Genomic DNA, 10,426 nt, shown 5'->3' with positions numbered 1-10,426 from the left:
ACAGCGACCTACATAGGGGGGAACGATCACCCAGATAAAATAAGGGAAATCAGAACTCGTACAGAAAGATATAGGTGTTCATTCTTTCCGAGCGCAATACGAGAGTGGAATAATGGAGAATTGTGAAGGTGGTTCGATGAACCCTCTGGCAGGCACTTAAATGTGATTTGCAGAGTATCCATGTAGAGGTAGATGTAGACGCTGCATCTGTGAATGGACGTGAAAGAAATCTTAATAGAAATTGCTATGAAAGTACCCTCATCCACACAATTTATTGTAATTTACACAACATATACGTAAATGTAAAGGCAGATGTAGCACTGACTGAGTGTGCTAGTGCTTTGTCATCCGTCATCCGCGCTTCACTGCTGGGGAACAGGGTACGTAATGCGGTACGCGTGCCGTGTCTGTCCTTGTCGGTTTAGCAGCGTTTGTGATGCGAATACTGAGGCGCAGCTCGCGCCAATGGTTTCGGCGCGCAGATAATCTGCCTCCTGTGTTCAGTGCCGCCTCGCTCAAACCTGTTACGGTCCATATCGCTCTCTGCAGCTAATCTGACCGCTGCACCTCCGTGTATTATGTCAGTCTCTAACGATGCGCTGTCGTGTCACCATCTGCATTCGTATGAAACTTAGCTTGAATAGAAGGATTGGGAATGAATCGACGGATAATTCAGCAAAGATTCCCTAGGTATTACCGAAGCTAGGTTCGGTAAACATAACTGAGGAGGAACGTGTCGCAAATCGAGCTCTGGTCGTCCACAACACGAGAGGAGTAATTGTAATGTTCGATCGTCTCGCTCAGATGTGGAAGAATCCACCTCATCTCCTGAACGTGCTCGTGTGCAGCTCGGGGGGAAAAATTATGCGAGGAGCCTCGCCAAAGCATCCTGTGAGTCACATATCCCGCGAGAACTAAAGCAGTTTGTTCAGAGGGTGTGACGACTTCCAAAGGATGGGAAACCACGCTGCTACGATGGTGGCAAGTGATGGGGTCCTGATCATCGAGATATATAAAAAAGGAGGTGGGTCATTCCGGTCCAGCGCAACCACGGAAAATTATTCGTTTCGTGTCAATACGAGCAAGGGATACTGTAATTGCACCGTGGCACAATTCATTATGTTGCTCGAAAGACGAAAAAAGTTACTAACCATAGTTTTCCCAAAGATGAGAGCACATGCAGCGTGAGTGAACAGTTCGATGCAACCCACGTACAATTTCGCTTTAAGGGCATAATTACTTAAGAAAACGCATTTTCATTTTGTTACTTTGATCATTATTTTTATTCAGTTAACTGATTTAAATGTATTTTTTACTTCTAATATTTAGTTCTGTAAACTGATCATCATATTACCTTTTTTATTTGCTCTCATTTTTTCTTCCTATTATTCGCTTTTCATTTGGGATCTCTGTACATATGATTTCAATCATTTTTATTCATCTGTCATAACATTTAAACATTTGAAAATGCCATTCTAGCTGCTACAAAATAAAAGACGAAATAATATATTTATATTGGTTGTGGAATGCTGAAGAGATGTATTTTTATTTACAAGATGTACATTATTTGGGATGGTAATCGTCATACAAATATTTACAACAAAAATTCTTGTTGTACTATGAACCAAATAGCACTGATGAAGCTTTCAACGAAAAAAGGGATTACAAATAAAATGAAATTCAAGCAACATGAGGAATGGAAATAATGAATGCAATCACACGGATGAAAATATAATGATAAAACGGAAGAAATTAAATGAAAGTTAATACATAAAAATAATTACATTCACACAAAGATTTCAAAAGAAAAAAAACAAAATTTTTAATACAATGTTTAAAATGGCAAGGCAAAGGATTAGAAATTAAAAATTTCATGTGAACCAATTAATTGAATAAAAATGATGATCAGAGGTATGTCGATAATGTTATAAAAATAAACGTACATCGGTCGTGTCATTCTATGTCTGCCTCATGCCTGGAAGTTAGGTACACAGGTAAGTTTGTACTAATTATTACTTCATTACAGTTTAAGTGTGGTGTAGTACTTTTTAAATTGCTGTGAGAGTAGTGTCATATGTGACAAATGTGGATGTTGCCATAGGTTAATTGATATGGGAGAAACATGTCAGGATCGTGGGCTGGCGTTTCACTGGGGAGAATGCATTGTCGGGCCCAAAATGAGTCAGACGAGGCTCTGCCATGGAATAGTACATTATGTAGTCGAGACAAGAAAATCTTGGAACAGAGAAGAAAGATTTTTTTTCCCTTCAGTCAGAATTAGAAATGCCATATTCTGAATTACATTGGTTGAAGGTTGGTAAGAGACAATGGGAGCCAGGAGTAGGTGACAAGTAATAGGCGAAAGGAGAAACCTCAGAAATCACATTTCTAATTACTGCTAGGAATCAATTTGACTTGTTAACTGAAGTAGGAGAGGAGCCTCAATTAGTTTTTGAGCTAGGTAGAGTGCACCAAACTGGTAGGAACGACATTAAAGCTATATCGGTAGAAAAGTCACGTGGGAAGAAAAGAGTCTTGTTGTTAAGTAGCAGTCACAGGAGAGGGGTAGGGCAATTGCTACAGGAAAAGCTAGGTGTAGAATACCAGGTCACAAGCATCGTGAAATCTAGCGCCAAGCTTATTCAGGTGACACAGAACATAAGGGCGCTGTGCATAGGTTTTGATGGAGAGGATTAGGTACTTATAGTAGGAGCAGCAGCAAACAGCCTGGCTTTAATGCTAGGCTGTTTGGCATTAAAGGTGACATGGAGGAAGCAGGATCAGCAACAGCACACACAAGTCTGGGTCTGTACAAGTTTTGCAGCAACATGACCAACCCTGGATGAAGATGGCCGTTAGCCACGTGAACAAGGGGCTGAGCCAGTTGGTTCTGACTGAAACAGTTTCATATCTGTGCCATGCCTGGTGCTGTAATTGGGAGATGGGGATACACAAATCATGGCCTGCACCTGAATAGGGTGGGGGGGGGGGAGAAAGATGTCAGGGACCTCAAGAACAGAAGACAAAATCCCTGTAATTGCTGGAGTCAAAGGGGCACACTTTTTAGTCTACAGTCGGGATGCAGACAGACAGTGTGAAAGAAATAAGAGCAGAACAGGATCATAACATAAGTGACAGTTTCCAAAGAAATAAAATTAAGTTGTTTCATCGGAACGTTAGAGGGTTGAAAAACATGACAGATGAGCTTCTTGAGCTGAGGAAAATTCTGAAGTGATAGATGTTCTGTATCCCTCTGAACACAACACAACCACAGAGAGTTAGAAGTTAAATATCAGCGGCTAGAGACTAACATCATTTCCGTGTTGAGTTAACATGGAAAAAGGAGGAGTTGCAACATATGTAAAAATTGGACACAATGTCAAAAATACTGAAGCAAATTGCTTTTGTGTTGATCAGAACCTGCAAGCAGTTACTTGTGAGTTATTACTGCAGAATATTTCTGTGATAATTGTAACAGTCTATTACTGAGCTACCAGTCAGACAAGAACAAACAGTTAGCAGTTTGTGGAGATTTCAGCGTAGATTACTTAAAAGATATGGACAGGAAAACTGAAATAGAATAATTATTTGTGTGCTTCACTCTAATATCAGTAGTCAGTTTTCCAACTTGTATGGAGCAAGACAGTAAGGCACAGACTGATAACATTTTTATAAACGGTGCTCAGGCTGGAACAGTTAGTGTGTATTCAGTTGCTAATGGAATATCTGATCATGAATGAGCAATATGGCACATGGAAATGAGCAATATGGCACATTACAGCCCTGAGGCAGGTTCATACAAAGCAGTGTGGCTTATTAATGAGGACATGATAAAATGCCTTTATAAGTAAATTAAAAGAGGTGGTATGAGATGAGGTATATATAGAAAGAGATGCAAGTGTTGACGCTGCTATACAAATGCCTCATCTTGAAGCTGCTATTCAACTGAGCTGTCACAAGCCAGTCGCGGCGCTTACGTCCTCTTCACATGGGGGCCGCTGCTGTCGCATTTTCGTCCCGGAGATGGGTCGTTCAGCGTGTGATTGGCTGATGTCTTTTCACAGTCATCTCTTCTCTACCGTTCCTGACTTGTGTGACGGCGCTTGACTTTACGCCGTAACTAAAATATCGCCAGTTAGTGTTTCTTATGCTCTTTCAAAGGCGTTTGATTGTGCAGATCATTTTCCACTCTTAGAAAAAGCTCACACTTAAAATGCTTGAAATGGCTCTAAGCACTATGGGACTTAACATCGGAGGTCATCAGTCCCCTAGAACTTAGAACTACTTAAACCTAACTAACCTAAGGACATCACACACATCTGTGCCCGAGGCAGGATTCGAACCTGCGACCGAAGCAGTCCCGCGGTTCCGGACTGAAGCGCCTAGAACCGCTCGGCCACAGCGGCCGGCTGACCCATACTTAACAAACAGAATGCAAAAGTTGTGCTGAATAAGTCAAACAATGCGGGAAGGATAAAAAATTTTAATGAACCACAAGGAAATAAACCACAAAGGTAGTCCCATAAGGTCCAGTTTTGGGTCCACTGACATTTATTATATGTATGAATGACCTTCCACTTAACTTTCAACTGAGCGAGGTGGCGCAGTGGTTAGCACACAGGACTCATATTCGGGAAGACTACGGTTCAATGCTACGTCCGGCCATCCTGATTTAGGTTTTCCGTGATTTCCCTAAATCGCTCCAGGCAAATGCCGGGATGATTCCTTTGAAAGGGCACGGCCGACTTCCTTCGCTAATCCAACGAGACCGATGACCTCGTAGTTTGGTCTCTCCCCTCAAAACAACCCAACCCTAACTTAACCTTCAACAATCGAATTGGTACTTTTTGCAGCCGATTCTTGTGTTATAGTAAAGCAACAGAAGAGATGGTAAATTATATTTTCCTAAGAATTATAAAGTGATTCTAAGAAAATGGACACCTAAATTTTGAAAAAATACTCTATATTCAGTTCTGTACAACAAATGAAGTCAAACCAACAACTGAAGTAACACATTAGCAGGAGTCAGTAAATAATGTAGAATGCTTCAAATTTTTGGCTGTACATGGAAACATGAACTGGAAGAAGCATGCTACTGAGCTTCTGAAACGATTAATACTTTTGCTCTTAGTATAACTGCTAATTCTCGAAGCAAACTGTTGTGTACATAGTTCCGCGTAGTCAGCACGTACACAACTTTCCCACTAGAGCGCGCCCCGCTAAGCACAACAGCGCAGGCGCAGCGCTCGTCCGTCTCCGCACTACGAGATGGCGCGGTCTTAGAAACGGACCAAATTCTGCTTCCGCCGATCCGCGTATTAATATGTAACGCAGCCAATGAGATTGCTGCTAACGTAGAACCTTTTCTCCTCGCGGATCACACTCGCGCAGTGATACCTGAACGCTCAAGGTATTATAACAAGTGTACAGACCTCCGATTAGTCAGTCTGCATTTGTCTGTAGTCAAGTTTCAGTCTGCGCCTAATAAGATTATCATATTCCCGTACATAGCCATGAAGATAAATGTATAGACACTTTGTCAAATATCAGAGATACAGGGTGTTTCAAAAATGACCGGTATATTTGAAACGGCAATAAAAACTAAACGAGCAGCGATAGAAATACACCGTTTGTTGCAATATGCTTGGGACAACAGTACATTTTCAGGCAGACAAACTTTCGAAATTACAGTAGTTACAATTTTCAACAACAGATGGCGCTGCGGTCTGGGAAACTCTATAGTACGATATTTTCCACATATCCACCATGCGTAGCAATAATATGGCGTAGTCTCTGAATGAAATTACCCGAAACCTTTGACAACGTGTCTGGCGGAATGGCTTCACATGCAGATGAGATGTACTGCTTCAGCTGTTCAATTGTTTCTGGATTCTGGCGGTACACCTGGTCTTTCAAGTGTCCCCACAGAAAGAAGTCACAGGGGTTCATGTCTGGCGAATAGGGAGGCCAATCCACGCCGCCTCCTGTATGTTTCGGATAGCCCAAAGCAATCACACGATCATCGAAATATTCATTCAGGAAATTAAAGACGTCGGCCGTGCGATGTGGCCGGGCACCATCTTGCATAAACCACGAGGTGTTCGCAGTGTCGTCTAAGGCAGTTTGTACCGCCATAAATTCACGAAGAATGTCCAGATAGTGTGATGCAGTAATCGTTTCGGATCTGAAAAATGGGCCAATGATTCCTTTGGAAGAAATGGCGGCGCAGACCAGTACTTTTTGAGGATGCAGGGACGATGGGACTGCAACATGGGGCTTTTCGGTTCCCCATATGCGCCAGTTCTGTTTATTGACGAAGCCGTGCAGGTAAAAATAAGCTTCGTCAGTAAACCAAATGCTGCCCACATGCATATCGCCGTCATCAATCCTGTGCACTATATCGTTAGCGAATGTCTCTCGCCGGCCGCGGTGGTCTAGCGGTTCTAGGCGCTCAGTCCGGAACTGCGCGACTGCTACGGTCGCTGGTTCGAATCCTGCCTCGGGCATGGATGTGTGTGATGTCCTTAGGTTAGTTAGGTTTGAGAAGTTCTAAGTTCTAGGGGACTAATGACCTCAGAAGTTGAGTCCCATAGTGCTCAGAGCCATTAGAACCATTATTCGAATGTCTCTCGTGCAGCAATGGTAGCGGCGCTGAGGGGTTGCCGCGTTTGAATTTTGTATGGATAGAGGTGTAAACTCTGGCGCATGAGACGATACGTGGACGGGACGTTGGCGTCATTTGGACCGCAGCTGCAACACGGCGAACGGAAACCCGAGGCCGCTGTTGGATCACCTGCTACACTAGCTGCGCGTTGCCCTCTGTGGTTGCCGTACGCGGTCGCCCTACCTTTCCAGCACGTTCATCCGTCACGTTCCCAGTCCGTTGAAATTTTTCAAACAGATCCTTTATTGTATCGCTTTTCGGTCCTTTGGTTACATTAAACCTCTGTTGAAAACTTCGTCTTGTTGCAACAACACTGTGTTCTAGGCGGTGGAATTCCAACACCAGAAAAATCCTCTGTTCTAAGGAATAAACCATGTTGTCTACAGCACACTTGCACGTTGTGAACAGCACACGCTTACAGCAGAAAGACGACGTACAGAATGGCGCACCCACAGACTGCGTTGTCTTCTATATCTTTCACATCACTTGCAGCGCCATCTGTTGTTGAAAATTGTAACTACTGTAATTTCGAAAGTTTGTCCGCCTGAAAATGTACTGTTGTCCCAAGCATATTGCAACAAACGGTGTATTTCTATCGCTGCTCGTTTAGTTTTTATTGCCGTTTCAAATATACCGGTCATTTTTGAAACACCCTGTATGTGAGAATGAGATTAACGTACCAAGACCAAAGGAACTTCAGATTGTCAATTGTAAACAGCATGCAGAATCAAGTTAAGTAATTTCTATGCTTTTTATTATTTTAATAAATGTGTGTGAAAATTAATCAAGTTCTGTTTAAAGTTGGTCACCGTCAATCTGCTACTCTAAGCGTGCAAGTGGCATTTCTATCGTCTGACCGAATGGCAGAAGATAAACACGCCACGATAAGACCACGAGACATATTGCTGACACTCGCCTACTTCGTTAAAGCGACAAGTTAAATAATCTGATGGTGTCTGTGTACCGAAGGTCTTACAGTATGCAAAACACACAAACGAATTAACCTACTGACATATTTTCATAGTTCCACTCAATAATGTCTTATCGAATAATTTTCTTCGGTAACCCATCACTTAGAAAGAAAGTTCTGATTGCACAAAAGCGGGCAGTAAGAGTCACATGTGATGTTCACCCAAGTACACCATGTAGGTACCTTTACAAGGAACTTGGCCTTTTAACTGTGCCGTCACAAGACATATATTTGCTAATGAAATTCGTCGTAAATTATCAATCACAGTTTGAGAAGAACAGTAACGTTCATGTCTAAAACACTAGAGGGAAAATGACCTTCATTACCCATCATTAAAACTGTCCGTGGCTCAGAAAGGAGTTCAATATACAGCAAAAACATTTTTGATCGTTTGGCCAATACCATAAAATGTCTGACGGGTACCAAAGCAAATTTTAAAGCTAACTTAAAATCACTTCTGCTGGACAGTCCCTTGTGTTCCATCGACGAATGTCTACTTAAAAGCTTGTAGGGGAAAAACTCATTGTTTTTAAGTGTAGTTGCACGAACAGGGCTAAGAAAATGAGTTAATTAATGCTAACACTAATCATGTATACATATCTTGTAAATCCACTCGATCCACGTCGTTTCGACAAGAGAATCGCTCAAATAATCTATGGAACATGTAACTAACTAACTAATTAACTACTCGGCGCTGCTCGGGAAGCCACTGCCAGCCTGGATTATTGAACACCAAAGCACAGAAAGTCCAGGTGTAATGATTTAGGGCTGTGTTAGTTACAACATGTAATTTCAGTTCGTATATAGTGTGTGAAATACTTGAAACTACTCTATCTGGAAGGATTTCGAGCTTGTGTTACTCACTTTCCATCAGGCAAGCCACACCCCATATTTGACCAGAGAAATACCTGGAGAAGCGAAAGGGACAAGTTTTCTTCGAAGAACGACGACAACCACTACTTAATTAGCTTTTACATTCATTTCACATGTCAGCTGAACATGGTTTGAATATAGTTGATAGACAACTTGATCGTCGCGTTCTGCTTGTAAATAATGCTGATGCTTTGCCGGCATAAACACAAAATGTGTGGGAGGAGATCCCTATATGGCCTCTTATTACATGCCACGCCATGTATAGGCAGCACTTGCAGCGCGTGGGACTTCCACACCGTACTAAACTCTCAACGAGAGACGTCATTGACTGTCATAGAAACCTTATAATTTGTGTGTTATCGCGTATCTAACATGTGGTATAAAGTTAATGAGTCACGTAGATCCTTTGTATTTTTGCAGTCTGCACAAACCTTGACGCATTTACACAGTTACTTGCTGCCAAATAGTGGGAAATCATCACATGCCATACAGCTAGAAGTCTTTCTGAGAACACGGTAACTGAGAACGCTTTCGTCCAAATTACGGTCTTGCAATTATCATTGGTCAATGTTGCATAGCCTCGGCGCCATTTTCTCAGTGTTAACTCGTTATTGGCGATTTCCGCAGATTTGTAGGTTGCTACCTGGCTACAGATGACAGGGTAGCTCGCGTTCTGCTGTGAATATGGAAACAGATGGATCGAGATGCCAACGGAGTTCAGATAATGCTTGTGTTACATTACCTTTACGATTCCCTGTGCAGTCCTCATCAATGTTCGACGATACAGAATTTCCATTTATTGACTGATTTAACAATGCGTGTAATATTTGATCAGCTGAACTATTGGCAAGGACCTATCTGCTGCTATAGACTTACAAGTTTAAACTACGTACGCTGATATAGGTCAGTCAACACTAGCTGTCTTCACTGCTATACGACAGAGGCTCGTCACACATTCTACATTCATCTGCGTCTATCTAACTGCACGGGTGAACATTTAACGCACCGCCTGCGTAGTACGTAATAACGTCCTAAACTGCAATGACAAACGACAGTCGAAGTACGCGAATAACCAGTACTGCACATCTCATACATGCTGTATTGCATTTACTTTGATGGTAATCCTTATACAGCTAAATACGCAAGCAAGCAATACGTTTTGGCAGCAGCCAGCAAGATGGAAGGGAAGTGCGCGAGAGAGCCGCTGGCAGGGCTAAGAGCATCGGCGCGTCTGCTGCTAGCTCTCACTGTCCACCACTTCTTCGGCTGTCGATCCGAACTTTGGAAGACCAGCGACGCAAGTTTGACGCACTAGTTTCGTAGTAGTGGCATCCACCGAACAAGTTACTAGTCTCCATACAGCAGCGAGATACTATTTTCATTAAGAATGCATTCGACAGCTTTGTCATGAACTTTACAAAGGCATAAAGCTTGTCCTGTATAAACACTAATTGGGTCAGTAGTAGAGAGAGGGGGTTCTCAGTGCAATTGTCATATCAAATTGCTATGCAGATTAATTAAATTGATCAATTAATCACCCCTGGCCACGCCCACCCCCACCTCTGGATGACGTCACGTGTTTTCCTCAGCTGCACCTGTGCCCCAGTCCCCTCCTCCCCTCCCCCCCCCCCCAGCCCTCCTCCCCCAAACTACCCTATTGGTGGGAGTTTCGAAGTTTGGCGGGAATTTCGAATTTTGATGGGATTTTCTTAGTCCCAGGGCTGTGCTGACATCCCACGCCACCTCCCACCTGGGAATCGTCAGGAAATTAAAATTGGCCGTACCCTTTCTGGGATACCAGTCGAAATTAGCGACAGACACACTGAAACTTTACCCTACACCTACAAGCTGGCAGGAAAAAGGCAGGGGTGAAAGGTACTATCTTTATTCTTTTTGGTGGGAAATACGTTCAACTGACG

The sequence above is a fragment of the Schistocerca cancellata genome, chromosome 4, assembly GCF_023864275.1.
Source record: "Schistocerca cancellata isolate TAMUIC-IGC-003103 chromosome 4, iqSchCanc2.1, whole genome shotgun sequence".
In the NCBI taxonomy this organism is placed as follows: domain Eukaryota; kingdom Metazoa; phylum Arthropoda; class Insecta; order Orthoptera; family Acrididae; genus Schistocerca; species Schistocerca cancellata.
Note: the sequence above shows the minus strand (reverse complement) of the source record.